The sequence below is a fragment of the Lissotriton vulgaris genome, chromosome 9, assembly GCF_964263255.1.
Source record: "Lissotriton vulgaris chromosome 9, aLisVul1.2, whole genome shotgun sequence".
NCBI classification, from domain to species: Eukaryota; Metazoa; Chordata; class Amphibia; order Caudata; family Salamandridae; genus Lissotriton; species Lissotriton vulgaris.
In genome coordinates this window covers 291,775,208-291,793,298 of record NC_141697.1, presented here as the reverse complement: position 1 = coordinate 291,793,298, position 18,091 = coordinate 291,775,208, and positions in this window count along the sequence as shown.

Sequence of the window (18,091 nt, the reverse complement as noted above, 5' to 3'; positions counted from 1 at the left end):
AATTTTAGTAGGATCTATTTACAAACTGGTATATGCTTGTGCTTTTTCACCTAGGCTTATCGAAATTCGAACTATCTTTTACTTTGAAAACATGTAGTGAAGTTTAAAAAACGGTGCTGTCTAGGAAAGAATAATGCTGGTGAACACTGTAAAACTGTTCTCTTGAAAGGATGAACATTCAAAATCTACTCTGCCCCCTTAGTATACAGCAAGCTCTCGTTCAGCATCTTACTTTAAGAATGTTGCCCAAGGCTATCCCGATCTCCTTCCGCTCTTCTTCTGTAATCATGTACTTCCTTTCTTCTAACCCGCCTTGTGATCTACTCACTAATCCAATTCCAAGCTCAGTGCTTCTCTGTTGACACATGCTCTATCTCCATGACTCATCACATCTCAGGCCCCTGCTTTGCCTGTCAAATCTCTCCTTGCAACCCACACCTTTTTCATCAAACCTCCTTCTTTCGCCACTGACCATAACCTTGTTCCTGCAGTTATTTTCCCCCTCACCTGAAAGCTCCACGTGATTTGGCTGAGCACGCAGAATGAAATTACAACACATGTTTGCGATTGAAGCTATGCGTGAAGTTATGCATCAGTTCTGAGATATGGAAGTGAGATAATGGCAGAAAAAGCAAGCTTCTGGTCTAGGTAGATTTCTATATGATCTTGTATCGTCCCAATTTGGAACTTCTGTTTCTTTCAATAAATTGTCTTGTTATGAAACAAGACCCTCGTTAGATAGTAGCAGATGCTTAACAAGCACAAATAATATACACATATGTACAATAGCCATTCACAGATTACCAAAACAATAAGTGCTGGTGCCTAAAGTTATGCTTGAATCTGCAGACGATGCTGAAGAATGTCGAAATTGCCAAATACCAAAGATGAATAGTCTGTATTCCACCTCTTTTTCTTTCCACTACCAGACTCTCTCTGCCCCTTTATTTCGCTATTGCAGGTTCTTTTTAGGTTTCTCTGGCAGGATGCACACATGCACTGTCACTTGGCAATGATCCATTGTTTCTAAAAAAAACTAAAACTGGCTTTTAGCCCTTCAATTACTGATCATTGGTTGGCTTCATTGTCACTCTCATTTCCTTGCTTCTCATTGGACAATGCCTGGCGTGTTCACTTCCTGTACACTTTCTCTTCATGTGTTTTTCTTTGATTGAGCACAGACCAAGCATTAATTAATGAACTTATTGCTGTCCTTCCACTGCTTATGCTGGGATTGAGGTATCTCTTTTTTTGCCCCATTAATGTAGCTTGTCCCGGTTTTCACTGTTCTCCTTTGTCCATAATTGTTGCAGATTGCCTCGTTTGTCATTGTTGTAGTGCCCCCCCTTTGCTGTTCTTGTAGCTTGTTTTTCTTTAGTGCTTTTCCTGTCTTCATAGCCCCCTCATCACCTCCCAATCATTGTTCCTTGTTCCTCCATCATTGATTCACCCTTCCATCTCCTGCGTTGCTCCTTGCCCATTGTTACTGTTCCTTTCTCTTCCGCCTCCAAAGTCATTGCTTGCCCCGTCCTCGTAGCCCACATGTTTTTGCTTGCTCCCTCTTGGATTCCAATTGACCTTGCTCTGATTTAAACAACAGTCTATTTTGAACTAGTAAGGTCTGAAGGGACATGCCACAGCAGCATCAAGCGATAAAATGGGAATCATATGTGATGTCGTTAAAAATAGACGATTCCTTAATTTGCAGTGTTTTGCGATCCCTGTTTAGTCTATTGTGCAAGTTAATACTTGCTTAGACCGGGAAACAACCTTTACAACACAACTTTTACAACGCACTACCATTACAACAAAACTTTTTCAACGCAACATCCATTACATCACATGCCATTACAACACAACCATTACAACGCATGACACTACAACGCATACCGCTACAACGCATGTCATTACAACGCAGTCATTACAGCGCATACCATTACAACGCATACCATCACAACAGATAGTACCCTTACACTATCCAACACTTACCCTACTGTTGCACCCCTTGGAGTTAGAATAGTAATTTTTACCCCTACACTATCCAACACTTACCCTACTGTTGCACCCCCTGGAGTTAGAATAGTAATTTTTACCCCTACACTATCCAACACTTACCCTACTGTTGCACCCCCTGGAGTTAGAATAGCATTTTTGCCCCTACACTATCCAACACTTACCCTACTGTTGCACCCCCTGGAGTTAGAATAGTAATTTTTACCCCTACACTATCCAACACTTACCCTACATGCAATGTAATGGTATGCGTTGTAAAGATAGTATGCGTTGTATTGGAATGTGTTGTAAAGGTAATTTTTAAAAAATCGATGTAATGGCATGCGTTGTAATGGAATGCGTTGTAATGGATGTTGCGTTGTAAAAAATGTGTTGTAAAGGTATGCGTTGTAAAAGTATGCATTGTAAAGTCATACATCCCTTAGACCACACCTCATATGACATTATCTTTAAACAACTGGCCTCTTTATTATCTAACCTACTGGTCTGATTTTATCCACCTCGGAAAGTTTAATGGTCGAGTTGGTTATTTTGAGAATTTGAACTCTTGATGCATGGCCTGTGTGTGCTCATTTTTTGCAGATACTTTTAATTTGTTTGAACGCATAGTGAATATTCTATAGCATCCAAGCTCACTTTCTCACTCTTGAGGCACTCTGGCATTTTGCATTCTGGGATTTCTAATACCATGGTTATAATGCTAAAATTGAAACTCATTTTAGAATGCGAAGTGTAAGTGGCTAGAGAGTCAAGATGTCTTAAATGTGTCACATGAAACAAGAGTCCACTGAACAGCTATATATCTTGCTATGTGTAGGTCTTGCGAGCAATAGAGCTTGCTCTGCATGCGCTGTTGCTTCCAAGAGATATTGCAAACAAAGGGCTTACAGTCCACCGGTGAGAAACTGGGTTGTTGGTTGAAGGGGGTAACGACCCCTGTTCATGCAACATCCACAATCCCTGTCAGTGTGAACCAAGAAATTCACTTAATTTGCCGTTCTTAGCCCTTTGGTAGCTTGGCAGTCAGGCTTAACTTACAGGCAATGAGTAAAGTATGTATGCAGCACGCAAACAATAATAACGTGAAAACTCAACACAAGAAATATCCCACACCAATTTCGAAAAATAGAATAAGATGTAAAGAATTATTTAACACCAAAAGGACAAAAAAATCAATCAGAAGGACAAAATTGCCAACCGCAGACATCTAGATGCGTGAGACCAGACAAAGTTAGAAAAAATAGTTGACCGCAATGGAGTGTGGCTGGGATTCAAAAAGTGGATTGGACGCAGTCATCGCCTACCTTCGGATGACATTTTGAAGAAAAGGTTCTGAGAAGCTAAACGTTAGTATGGCCAGGCTGCAGGCGGTATCCGAGGAAGGTGAGTAATCATTGGGCACTGGAAAGTCAGGGGGAAAATTTCTATACTTGGACTTTTTTGGAAGTCAAAAATCTCGAGTGGGATGAGCAAGGCGGCTGTAGCCGACAAGAGTTCCAGGAGGCTGACTACTCCATCAGCAAAGACACTATTGATCCTTCTGGACCTTACGGCGGCCGTTGATACTATTTCTCCTCTAATATAGGTGGGCAGGCTTAAGGAAATAGGGATCAAGGACCGTGCCCTGAACGTGCTCACCTCATTTCTTACCGACCGGTCACAAAGAGTCAAGATGGGCCAATTCTACCCAGGTCCTAATCAGCTGTTCTGTGGAGTCCCCCAGGCAAACCCCAGGCGGGTTTTCGCCCAGGCCATTCCACGGAGACAGTGGTTCTCGCGGTCCTGGACGAACTCAAGGGGAAAGCTGACATCAATCTCCCCCAAGCCTTGGTCCTCCTCGATTTGTCCGCTGCGTTTGACACGGTCGACCATTCCATCCTTCTCGACCGTGTCAGCGCAGCGGGCATCCGAGGCGCTGCCCTCTCTTGGCTTGCGTCCTATCTTCAAGGGAGGTCCCAAGCGGTTCACCTCTCAGGTTTCTCCGCTCCTCCTCGCTCGGTTACCTGTGGGGTCCCCCAAGGTTCTTCCCTTTCCCCTCTTCTTTTCAATCTTTATATCCACCCTCTTATCATCTCTCTTCTCGAGCTGGGGGTTTCTGTGTATAACTACGCGGATGACCTCCAGCTCGTTTTCGATCTTTCCTCCCCCTCTGATTCCCTCCCCAAGTTCTGTTCCACCTTAGTCTTCATATCCGAATGGATGAGCATCAATCATTTGAAGCTCAACCCTGACAAGACGGAGCTTGTCCTCACGGGTGGTCCCTCAAACCCTTGGTCCTCGCTCCACTGGCCCCCTTCCTTCGGTTCCCCCCCTTCACCGGTTTCCTCTGTTCGAACCCTGGGGATCAAGGTCAGCCATGACCTATCCATGCATGCCCAAATTAGCTCTGTCGTATCCTCTTGTTTTTTGTCCCTCCGTCTCATCCGTAAGATTTCTCGGTTCTTCTCGGCGGACGCTCTTAAAACCATCGTCATGGCGCTTATCACTTCTCGCCTTGACTACGGGAATGGCCTGTACGTGGGCATACCCGCTTATGAAACCCGCCGCCTTCAGACCATTCAAAATCAGGCAGCCCGCCTCATTCTCCGTCTCCCCAAATCTTCCCACATTACCCCTGCACTCAAGTCCCTTCATTGGCTCCCTGTGCACCTTAGATCTTTTTTCAAACTGGCCTGCTTGGCCTTTCGGGCCCTCACCCGCTCAGCTCCTCTCTTTATCAGATCTCTCATCACTCCTCACGCCCCCAGTCGCTCTCTCCGCTCCTCCTCTCTTTCCCTTCTGCATGTCCCCCGCTTCCGTAAATCCAGAACGGGGGGCACCCGATTTTCAGTGCTGGCCCCACGGTTCTGGAACAGTCTTCCTCTTTCCATCCGTTCTATCCCCATCTATACTCACTTCCGTAAAGCTCTCAAAACTTTCCTGTTTTCCCAGGCATTTCCCTGCTAGTCTCCCTGGGTCCCCTCTGTGAGTCTGGTCAAGTCCCCAGCGCCAGGAAGCCGCTCGGCCGCAGTGCGCTTAACCAAGTTCCTTTTTCATTTCATTTCATTTCATTCATTTAAAAATGGCATGTACAGGTCACCCCATAACATTATGTGAGGCCAACAGCAGGCAGCTAAACATTAGTAGCAGTGGACCCTCAATGAAGAAGATAGGCAACTATTTGTTTGCAGGAGCCAGCTCAACACTCTGTTCACAGAATTTATTGGCATCTTACAACAACATTAATCTTCTGCAGCAAGAAACCTGATACATAAGACCACCATGAATGCAAGCAGGCAGAGCATATATAACATTTCAGACCCCACATTTGAGGCTTTGGCTGATGGTGCAATTAAACAAGTTGATCGACTATAGGGACACCTGAGACTTAGGATACTCTCAATACATGTTATGTGTTACATTATGTTATTATTTTTACAGAGTGCTCCATTACCATTAAGGCGTCTTGGTGCTAACTGAGGTCCAGCATAATGATGCCCCAAACTGCGATGGTTATTGTGCAGAGGAAACCCAAGTTTTCAAGGCATTCTGAAAAGCTAATAAATTGGGCATGGTTTTAATGTATAATGGAAGCGCGTTCCAGGCCATCTACAGATTTCTGGAAATAAATTACTGAGTGAGTAAATGCAGTGTCATCATATTTATGAGAGATGGAGGACATAAAGAAAAGGTAATAAGACATAAAAAGAAAGTTATGTGACATAGTTAGACAGAATAAGCAAGAGGTCCATAGTAAACTCGGTCAGGAGATACTTCTTTCGACCATGGACATAACAGTTATTAAAGGCATTCATATATGTAAAGAAATTGAAGGGACCAAAGATGTCACAGGTAAGTCAAGAGCATATATGCACAGGACAGTGAAGAATATAAACCTTTTCGATCTTTCATCCCAAAAATGTAGCATACAATGTGTAGCCAAAGGCCTCTTGCGTCAGCGTCAATTTATTGAAAAGCGGTCAATAAAACCATTGTTACATGAAGATGTATAAACAGTGCAGGATCAACATGCCCCTCTAAGAAAGTAGATTATTACTTGAGGTGGATAGCATTCCACCACTAGTAATAATAATAATAATAATAATAATAATAATAATAATAATAATAATAATAATAATAATAATAATAATAATAATAATAATAATACTGAAGTTTATATAGCGCAAACAGCTACCTCACAAGGAGGTGTCACTATTCTAATTATCTCTTCAAAAGGTTACAATAATTTGAATCTAAGCTCATCTCCTAGTAGCTATGGCACAGAGAAGACAGAATTCACTTAAGGGAATTTGTAAAGCATTTAGAAGTACCATTACAGTAAATAAGTTTAAACACAATACAATAAAAATGCCAGTCCGGTTTATGTATGAATAGACTATCCTATTTTAGGTTTAAACCTATAATAACCGATGAAACCCCACTGAAAGGAAAATAGACCTCACCAGTGTAAAAATATAAACAATGAAAAAACACCTTCGCAACCACAAACTAAAAGCCATTCAAAGAAAGGAAAAGGTGAGTGAAAGAGTCATTTTTATTTCTTCCTGAAGGGGTCATTACAGTGTAACTTTGTTATACAAGGCGCAGCAAGAAATACTGGGCTACAATTATTCTGCTTGAGTTTTTTTGTTTGGGATATCACTAAAATATTGTTTCTTCTTCCTTTTGCCTTTTTCAGTTTTGAGATCCTTGGTCTAAAGATGCAGAGTTTAGAAGCATGTTTTAGGTTTTATTTATCTTTTTATAAACTGTAGAGAATCCGGAAATATCAACATCACATTTGATATTCTGGATAAATTTGATTTGTTCACTGATAGGTAAAATGCCTGGTGTTATAAAAATATTTCCCTTTATGTATCATCACATTTACCCACAGACAGTAGCGGTCGGTCGTGGGAGTGCTGCCGAGCGGTAAAAATTATTTATTTTTATGTTTACTTACCTGTAATCGGCCTTAATCCATAAATTACTACCCCCCACCCTGCCCCTCCCCCTCCCTACGTCACCGCCCAGCAGCACTCCCACGACTGACCGCTATTGCCCAAAGATAGAGAATGGGTGAAACCCTTTGATTCATCACCCCCCTTTTCTAGCGAGTCAGTATTGATAGTAAGTGAATAACCAAACACCCCAGGTTGTAAACTGCAAACATTGAATGCAAGGTGTAGTGACAGGTATATGTGAAAAGAGTGCTATCAACAACCATTTGAGATAGTGCTGAAAACATGACACCAGATGTCTGGAAAACATGGAACGCAGTGCCACTTGGAATCGAGCTGCAAAAAGTTCTTACCAATGTTCAACAAAGATTGGAGTCATATTGCTTCAGCTATGTATATGAAAACGTTGTGTGATGACCTGTAAAAATCGATACCCTAGCTGAAGTGCTTCCCTGTAAGAGATCCTTGCCACTTTCTAGATGTTATGCTGAAAACATCATTACAATTTTAAGCGTTAATGAAGAATGCTATTGACTTTGTAGTCCATTCTGGTGCACTGTTTTGTTATGGACAGGAACTAAAACGCAAATATTCAAAAATGTTTGCTTTGTGTGGCATCGAAGAAAGAGTCATTCCAACTGTCATTTAGCCAATGGTTCTTAGTTCTAGAGGCCTTGAATGCTACATTATACACGTGGTGATCGTTTACAGATTTTTTGCTTAGTGATGATGCAAACGGCAAGAAATGTTAAGATCGTTAGTTGCATATTGATAGTGATGTGGAAAAAGTACACTCTGCGACATTCTTAGATTTTTACAGGAAAATATGACTGCTGTAGTAGACATAATAAAAAAACTAGAGTCTGAAAATACCCTTGAGTACCAAGTGTTCAGCTTAATTGGTGTAGATGTGAACACATTCCATGTTACAATTCTTGCCACTTAGTAAGCAATGGAATGTTGAGGAGCAATTCATGAAATTTTATTTAACAGTGCATGATAAATGGCTTGCAATGATGCATAGAAATGTCCATTCACCAACCATGGCATTTGTAGACAATGAAGCCTCACTGAGGTACTCTGCACTGGTTCTAGATCCTTTCTGTGAAAGGTAATTTTCTGCTGACTTTGAAAAGTACTGCTTCATTTTGGACGGCTTTAATAGGTAGCAAATGGTGTACTGACTGGTTTGGCATTGCCCCTCTCAAGTGCCAATGTTGAGAGGGCCTTTTCACAGATTAAAGTTTACATGGAAAAAAAGAGCGAGAGCATACAACCAAAGACTCACTAAAGAAGTATTGTATGGTGTACTACAATAGGACTGATTTGTAAAAATGTATTTTGTACATCATATACCCTGTATGTACACTGCTTAAATACATGCACTATCAGTGCAGAAAGCAATCAATAATGAAAGCAAAACATTCTATAAATGACGGAAAAACACTCTTTCTGTTGTTTTTATTGGCGCAAAAATGTGTAACCACTGGTAAAAAAATATCTGATTTACCAAAAATAGAAACTGAAAACAGAAAAGCCTATTTATGAACAAAATGACACCAAAACAAAAATAAATCCAATAATGGGAACCTGAAATAGGAATTGTTAAATTTATAAACACATAATTGGGTGTGAGACTGAAAACTGGAGATGGAACGGGGAAGGAAGTAAAATAGTTTAGATGCGGCCACAGACAAGCCTCTGCCTCCCAACCTTGCCTTTCGGTATTCAGGAACAATTAAAAGTTCTTAACTTGAAGATCGAATCTGTCTGCAGTGAGTATACCATTGAAACATGGCTTTAATTCATCCAGGCCTGATGTTATGCAGGACCTTGTGAACAATACGTTAAACTTTGAAAATAATGCGTTTGTTCACAGGTAGTCAATGGAGCTTCAGAACCCCTTTCAAAACTGATTGATATTTATGAACATCAAGGATCAATCTTGCTGTTGCATTTTGGACCAACTGCAGTTTGGCTATTACAGCCTTTTTGATATCCAGGTAGAGTGCATTGCAATAGTCTAACCTGGATGCGATCAGTGCCAAAGCCACTTGCTTTTGAGTCAGGAGGGAAATGTAAGGAAACAATTTCCTAAGAGTCATGATCATCCAAAAACAGGTTGAGACCGCCCAATGGACCTGTAGGTCAAATTATAGGTTTTTGCTCGTACCACTACTGATCTTCATGCTATGTTTTCTTTACTGATAAATACATCCTGCATGAAAAATTAACTCATTTCTCAGTAAAATATAGCGCTGAATAATAGGTTTGCATTTTGCGCAATCGTGTGTAATTTTGCATGTGCATTTTGAAATTTTCCATAAATATGCAAAAGCAAATTATGCAAATTTCACACACCACTACTAAAAAGTAAGCTGCTCCCACCTCCAGAGATGAAATGGAACAGTCTCCTAATACAAGGAATGTCAACAAGCATTTTAGCAGACGATAGGGAACCAGGAGCAAGGGCTCGCAATATTACTAAAGTTGTTTGAGAAACAGTTGATGCAGCACTTTGCAATATGCACATTTTTGTGCAAGTTCCAGTACGGGCTGCACTCAAGTAGATGGATCTTTAGTTCCGACTTTGGCTAACACAAAATTCAATACATTTCAGTAACATGAAACACATTTGGCCCCATAAGGATAACAGAAATGTTAGATTTGCAAATCATGAAGGTTTACGAAGAATTAGAAAAGTTACAAGTTCAAATCATCAAACTAGTTGTAAATCAATAGGCAATACATCAATGCATCAAGCAATATTTTCAAAGAAATTAAAAATAATAAATGTAAAGACAAACTATTTTAAGTTGTCTCAAAATTAAATCAATCAGACTCAATTTTCCCATAAAGTAAAAGTCCTATTTGGCTAAGCTAGGGAAAGATTGCGAGAGTTGTGGAGAAATCAGGCAGAAAATGCTTCTGAAAGGCAGTATAGTATATAAGAATCAAACAAAAACTTTGTCCAGCAAGTGTGGAAGGCATCTGCCCTAAGAGTCAAGATAAGCTTTTTCCAACAAGAAAGTCAAAAAGGCATCTATGCCTACAAGGGCGTTTAAAGCTTTTTTTTAAAAAAGGCATCTTCTCTAAAGGGAACTGGAAAAGGCACGTGATCGAAGGGAAGCTGGAAAGGCATCTGTCTCTAAAACGCTGCAAACACATTCTTGATTCTAACATTAACAATAACAACAGTTTCTCTAAAAAGCCAACCAATCAAGTGAAGTCAGTAAAGAGTAAAAAATACAAATCTTTAAAATAAGCAAACTTCGACTGTGACCTTCAAGCTACCGCTACTTGCACTCAAAACATTATTTTCTACATGAGGAACAAGAAAAATAAGCATTACACGTTTTCAATGTTTCTTGAGCTTACTGACTAAAACATACATGTTCATGTTCCAATCATCCACATAACAAGTAACATGAGCCTTTTCATATTACAGGCCTACATTATCTAAAATCAGTTTACATGTGGAAAATGTGCAGAAAATATGTGTGCAAAACAGTTAATAAGGAAACATGGCTTTACATTTATTGACATATTCAGCAGTTTGTGAAATATGGGGCACCCTGAAAGCCCAGCCCTACACATGCAGCAAGGAGATATTTCACAGATACCCCTCTTTTGTCCCAACAGCCAACTTTCAACCGCTTAACTTCGTCAATTTTAATACTGAGTCACCAGGAAGTGGAAGGCCGAGACACTGCAAAAGCAAGCCAAGCTTCTGATACACTACAAAAGTCTATGGAAAATGCCCCTTCTCATGTTTTGCTTGTTCTGAACAGGACATGTGCTTGGACGCTCACAAAAGCTGCCAAAAGTTTGGTATAATGAAGAAGCAGAGAAAGACTTGCAAAGCACATCCTCGGCACATTTTTTAAACAGATATAGTCCTATTGCCGTTTAAATACTTTTATTATTCTGCACTAGTTTCAATTGCCTAAAACAAATTAACTTGCCTCTACTATTTTCTTTTAATGCTCCATCCCCGTGTCCCTTTCCCAATACTTGGTGTCATCTATCTTCTCTATTTACTAAGCCTCTTGGCCCTCAATCGGTCCTACCAGCCCCTTTATTTCTCTTGGCCTATTGTCTCTTTCTCACCCTTGGACTACCATTTCTCAACACGTTTATGGGTAGAGTCTCCCTGATCTCTCCAGGCTCAGATAGTGGCAATGTAGATTTGACTTGTTATCGGTCATTTAGTTGGTGTGTTGGACAGTACGTAGCATCCATGAGTAAGACTACTGATGTTACTATAAACATATTCAAGGTTTATGTACTGTGATATTATTTATTTGAGTTAAGAGAAGCAGTGATGCGTTTGAAAATGTTGGCACTTGTGATAGGCAGGGGTATTTTTCTGGTATTTCGATGCCACCTTGTTTGGATTTACATTATATTTATTGCATGCAGCACATGGCACACAGGATAATGATCACATCTGGTATTTTATGCATGTGATTTTTGCATGTGATAAATACTGCTAGTGATAAATACCACTGCCAACATACACTATGTGTTCTACAAATCATAATTACCCACAAGTATGCACTACTCGTAATTAGGACCAAAGAGTGCACCAGAAGGAAGGTAGGTAACATTGGGGCATATTATCAAGGGTGTTTATCTCTGCTTTTTTGGCTTTAAAAGCCAAGAAAGCGGAGATAAAATTATCTCCCTATTACCAAGCTGTCGCTAACACCAGTTAGCGACAGCTAGGAGGAGATAGCGACCATCTTGGGCCCCACTTTGCATGTCAGTGATATTTATCACTAATGACATGCAAAGTGGGCGTGCCAAGATGTTAGCGACTGGAAACAGTTGCTAACATCGCTATCTCCTATTACCAACTTTTGGAGATATTCGCGCTAAGCGCGAATATCTCCAAAAGCTAACACCTGCCCTGAGCAGTTCTTAGCCATGTTATCCAATGGGAGGTGGATAACATGGCTAAGAGCATTTGCTCGATAATGCATGAATATCGCTGACTTTTCAGCGATATTCATGCATTGCGGCAGTTTTTTATCGCATTTGCGATAAACCTTGCTAATAGCAAGGTTTATCTGCGATAAAAATCGCCGATTTGCGGCGATAATTTTTGTCTCTAAACAAGTTAGAGACAAAAATGATCGCTAGTTGTTGGTAATATGCCCCATTGTGTCATGAGGTAGGAAAGGGTGACTAAATAATTTTAGGGTAGTGCACTTATATGAACACTTGAGAGCCAGAATAGGAAAGAAAATATCTGTAAATAGGAGAATGTTGAATCTCATGGGCAGTTTCTAAAATAAGTACTCTTTTGGAAACCTTCAAGACAGACTGAGGAGGAAAGTTAAACATTACCACCCATCTCTTGTATTGCCTTATCATGGAGCCACAACTACGAAAAATTATGAGAAACTGAAATTGTTGCAGGGATCTGCTCAGGAAAAGAACCATGCTAGGGACCATAGAACATCAACTTGTAGGAACCGAGTCACCATATCACCTCAATATCTATGAGCCCAAGTCCAACTAGCTTATAGTGCCTCACTTGCCCTTCTAACCTTTTCAGCGAAACAAGGGAATTGGCACCCCAGGACATAACACTCTTGACCCTCGAGGGGATCTCATTGACAGGACACGCCCTTTTGCTCTCGCACTAGTAGTTGTCCACAATAAGATACATAAGAGACAGAAAGGAAGTTTATAATATTTATTTAAACTATTGTGCTATAAGAATCAGTATTTGTGCCACAATTTGACAACAAATGCATAGCACAAATATCATTAGCATGGTGTCGCCAAGGTGGAATTCAATCACACATGCAACTAAGTAGGGTTCTTTGGGCTTTATTAGTTTTCATAAAAGTTTCTTAGTCTTCTGTAAAGTTCTATAACAAAAATAATAACAGTCTTTCTTAAACGTCTTTCTCTCTTCTCACTGTATTCTGTAGGGGTTCGATCCTTGTTGAGTCCGTGGCCTGTCTCAAAGATGTCCTCGAAAGAAGAACTAATGTCAGGGGTAAGTCACTTTTCTTTACCCACTTAGAAAAGAAAGGGATAGGTCTATTTCCCCAAAGAGTCTGTCACCCATGGCTATTTTTGAATAAGGTGCTGTCTTTGTAGAAAAAAAGGCGGAAATGTTTGTTGTAGTCAAGAAACGGGGAATCTACAACTTTTCCAACTAAAGAGTTCGACTTTCAATTAGGTAAGCCAAAGCTGTACTTGGCTGTCATACTAAGAAGGTAAAAAGAAAGTTGAGGAAAGGGGAACAAAGGAAGTTCAATAGAAATAGAGAGTTCAGATACATTGGAAGGATAGAGCCTCCTTACCTCCCGCTTTCCCCAGATACAGCCCGTACATGGTTAGCCATGTTTCTCCAGAAATATGGCAGGGCAGTATGTCGGGTCGAGGGCTCTCCAAAAATCTTCCACTGCAGGCAGAACTCAAAGATGCCAGTTTAGAAGAGTTGTCCGTCTTCTTCCTGCAGGAGTCGCCGGGGTTGCTGCTCGCGGTCAGATTCCCAAGGAATGCTGGGTTTGGATCGTTGAAGCTCCGAGCGGTCCCTCTCCTCCAGTTCAGAGAGAGGAACCAGGTTGGTCTCTGGTTCTGGGACTCAGCATTGTCCTGGACGAGGCTGGATTTTGCTTCCGGTTCCTTGCCGTCTATCGTATTCTCTGTCTTCTCTTTCTTTTTATTCTGGGTTCCGGTCTTTAAAACAACTGCTTCGCCCTCTGATTGTTCTGAGTTGGGTCTCATGATCGGGATTACTGGTCCGGTTTCGTATGAAGCTGGTAATCCCATCTCTTGTGAGGGAGAGGGGTGGCTTGTGGGCTGCAGGGAGAAAGAACAATGTTCAGGTGAGAGCTCCATATAGATGACATTTCATGGGATGTCATCTTCCTCCTCCAATTCCTTTGCCCGTCCACACATGATTAACAAACCCTATACAATTAAACGCCTTATCATATTATAGGACGGATTGGCCTAAACCTCTCCTTCTTCTACTGAAGCTAAATGATTATATATCAAAGATCTCTGGGATTAGTGGTGGACCCTGTACTTAAACATACATAGATGGATGTTCTACATCTCAGGTGACGCAATAATCTTGCTTCAGGACCTTCACTCAGTGTGTGCATTTTCAGAACACCCGACTCCAGTTATACGACAAGACATGCATGCTCACAAACAGCAGCTGCATTCTCATGTTATGTCTAGGTGCTAATGTCTGAAAAGAGAGTATAACAAGGGGTTTTGGTTGTTTGACCTTGTCTATGTCATTCAGACTAAATACCAGGAAAAGAACAGAACACAAAAACATATTTAGGTTCTGTGTGAAAATACAACATGGAACAAAAGCAGGCTTGTTTATGTAGCAAAGTGTGCAAAAGAATTGCAGCCTACAACATGCAGAATTAGGCTCACATAGGAAAAACAACAATGGGCCATGCAGGAAACACACGACAAAATGGTATAACAAAATGTTGATGTTGCTTCTATTATCTCTTATTGTTGAGTACAGTGAGCACAAGTGTGTTGCTTATTTACCTAGAGGATCATTTAGAGTTTGAAAGAGTAAGAGTTGCATTGTAAATCAGCAGGACTCACAATTGTTCAGACTCACAGTTGACCTGCCTTATTTTGAAGTGTGCAAAGTGCAGGGTCTCTCCCTGCAGAGCCTCAGGTCACTTCACTGGTGGAAGCCCATGACCTGGCAGCCACCACATCACAGTGAAAATCATTTAAAATGGGATGTTCGTGTCTGGAACTGTAGTGAGGATACAATATTGCTTGCAGACATTGCTAGGTTAGCATAAGTGAATTCAATGCTTAGACTCCATCTTGCCGCTTTTGCACACAATACTTCATGCTTCTGTTCTTGTAAAAAAAACTTCTTGATTTTCTTTACATGAGAACAGTCTGTTTTTCTCAAGTACAGGTTTACACCGCGATTTTACTCTGCACAGAGTGTTCAAGGTCAAATAACAATATATGCTGTTAATTCATGTTGATCAGTCCCACTCACTTCTTAGACTAAGCACAAACGCATCTGCGAATGACTGAAACTCTGGTGCTTTTATTATGCATTGCATGCAGGTAAAAGGCACTTGGAGAAAACCTTTCCATTGACAGAGAGCTGTGTTTGTCCTGGGATGTGATTCACTTCACCTGATCCTGGAGGTATGGGGTCCCCACTTTCTGAAACCTAGAGATCTTCTTTTATTATAAAACTAGCCACTAGCCAGGGGAGGGTGGTACACAGTGCAAAAATCCTGGTTCCACTATCATTATAACATGATTTCTCCCTTTGTGTTTTATGGAATCGTAACCATGCTGATTGTATTGTTTTTATGCATCCTTTTACTAGTATTGGCAGGAATACTGCATCTTAGAGCACGTAGTTAAAATAGACATTTTAAACTATATTGTGTCTCTGATTACTCACGTAGTGGACTTGTATGAAAATTAAAATGAAGGAGTGTTCTTGATTCCCACTATTCCTGAGAGTTCACTAAGCCGCTTGTTCTGTGTTGTCTAATCATTGGTAGCTTCGCTGTAGCACGGAGAATGAATGAGATACTGATGCTATTCGGATTGGGGTTCTGGGCACTGAGGTGGGTTTTTGGTACACCACAATACACTGAGGTCCTGGTTTCCTGCGCATAGTTCTGTGCATGAGCACAATCCCTGCAACAGAACATCACATGAGCAATGGTGGTTCCAATCAGGGAAATCCATCTATGGCCCTAATGCGAGGGTGAAACCCCATGCACATAAGGGCCTTTGAATATGTGTTTTACAGAATCAAACTATCTCCAGGGAATTATTGAAAAACAAATAGAAATAATGAGGGGTGTGAAAACATCATGGTACTCTCTTGTTACTTCACTTAGCTTAGACTGAAAACGTTTGTGCAGCAGCTCCAATGCTGGCTTGGACCTCCCTGCCAGGCAAATTAGAATATTTAAATTTGGAGGGTGGTCATCTGAGTGAAAATTTTTATTAAAACACAAATTAATATAGTTAGGAAGACATGAGCACTGCTAACTTGCAAATTGATATTGAACTGACACATTTAACCCCTTCAGTGTTGGCCGACGAAAGCAATCCCCCCCAGTGTTGCGAACGGCCAACGGCCGACGCAGCCCCGCCCACTTATTAGAACACCCGCACCGCGGCGGAATTGCCGCCGTGGTGAAGGCGTTAAATGTGCAAAAACTGCAATTGAATATATATAACTATATCTATTAGTAGTATGCCTCAAGATGTTTAGTGCAAGCTTCCTTTCATTCCAGCAGCAAAGTGAAATGTGCTGAGACTTACACAAAATGCTTAGAATTTACCTTAGGTCAACATGCCTTTAGTGAATACTTCATATTGTACTAAAAAAATTATTTGATTAATGTAACAATTTGAAAAGGTTTGTAGAACCAGTTTATCATCGAATTGGATAACTTCATATTATTTCACAAAATAAATACAATGCATGAAAAGAAAATGTTGATCTTTTAACCTAATTTTGCTTATTACATAATGAAGAAATGTGGTGCTGAATAATATTTGTTAGCAGTTGATGTTTTTATTTCATATCGTCTACATTTTAGCCTAAAATACCATTTATTTAATCTGAAGGTTAGGAATGTTCTCATACCCATTGGAAAGGAGGTCTAAGAATCAAAAAGCCTCATATGTGGACATAGTTTCAAAATTGTTTCATTTGTCAAGATAATTCTTAGTGAACCCATTGTGTGTAGATGTGGGAAAGAATGGAACAAGACTGTTCTAAAAAAGAATCGAAAGATGATTGGATGAGAGGAGGAGAAAAAGCAACACAAACTGCAACTTTTCTTCCAACTGTTTATATTAGTGCATGTTCCTAGAAAAGGTTAACGCTTTTCCCTGATGCTTTTTCATATCCATGCCATTTCTTCAGACTGAAGCTGAATGATAACAGCTTTATGCTGAAGGCTGAATGCTGATTTGCCATCCTACACAACCTGCTTGCTGATTGTAGTTTCTACTGCTAGTGCATGATTATTTAGCTTTGGTGATCCTCTCTTTAAGGGAAGTTCAGCTGATACAGATTGATCATATTTGCTCCTCATTCTTTCTCTCATTCTTTGCTCTTGAACTTGAACTGTTTATGGCTTCCTGTTAACACCAATTTCAACCCATTTTCTATAATTGGGAATTCTTTCCTTTATTGGACACGCCTGATGCATTATTTGTTATGATTGCTCTAACCATTTCTTTCATGATCAATTCTGTAATCCGATTGATCCATTTTGAACTAATGAAATAAGAGAAAACTTAATAAACCATTGAAATGAAAATAAAACCCTTAAAAACGTAGCACAGTTCTCATCATTGACGGAACTTAGAATTAGTATTGCGATGATTTTAATTTATGGGATGCATAGCTCCTGGTCTTCTCATAAACAACAGCAAAGGTCTGTCACCGAGAAGGGAAGGGAAACACCATAAGTGGGGATCAACCCTGTTGGTGTCAGATAGAGATGTTAAACTGTCTTATTTAAATTGATTCCCACTCCAGCAATACCTTGTAGGATAGTGATGGTTAACGTCTTTGCGAAGAGGAGCTACATAAAATACTTTCCTGAGTTATAATAATGCCTGAATCCCAAAGCCCAATGCTGGAAAGGTGTGATTTTCAAAGGTGATTGCCTATATGAAGGTGTGAGTATTAATAGGGTATTTTTTGTTGTGATTTGTGATTACTGATGTGTTTATTGAGAAGCATTCTGGAGTACGAGAGTTAAATATTTTGATGAATATATTTTTTCACTGTTGTTAAGAAGTTGAACAATTTTCAGCCTAAGATCCTGGTATAGCCAAATAGATTTTAAAATAAGTGTAGCAGGCACTTAAATAGATATTGTTAGGGGGGGGCGATAGAGAGCCTAATTCAAGATGGCCACCCCGTAGCGAAGCTCGAATGGCGGGACCCTCAATCCAGTAATCATCCGACTCCACAGTCGTCACCATGACCTGAAAAGACTGCCGCTGTGTTCTGGTTGCCATCTGGCACCGGACCAACCCAAGAGTTTGGGTAGAGACTGCTGCAACAATGGAAGACGAGACGACGTGAGGTCGCAGAGGTCGGGCCACACTTGAGACGCAGA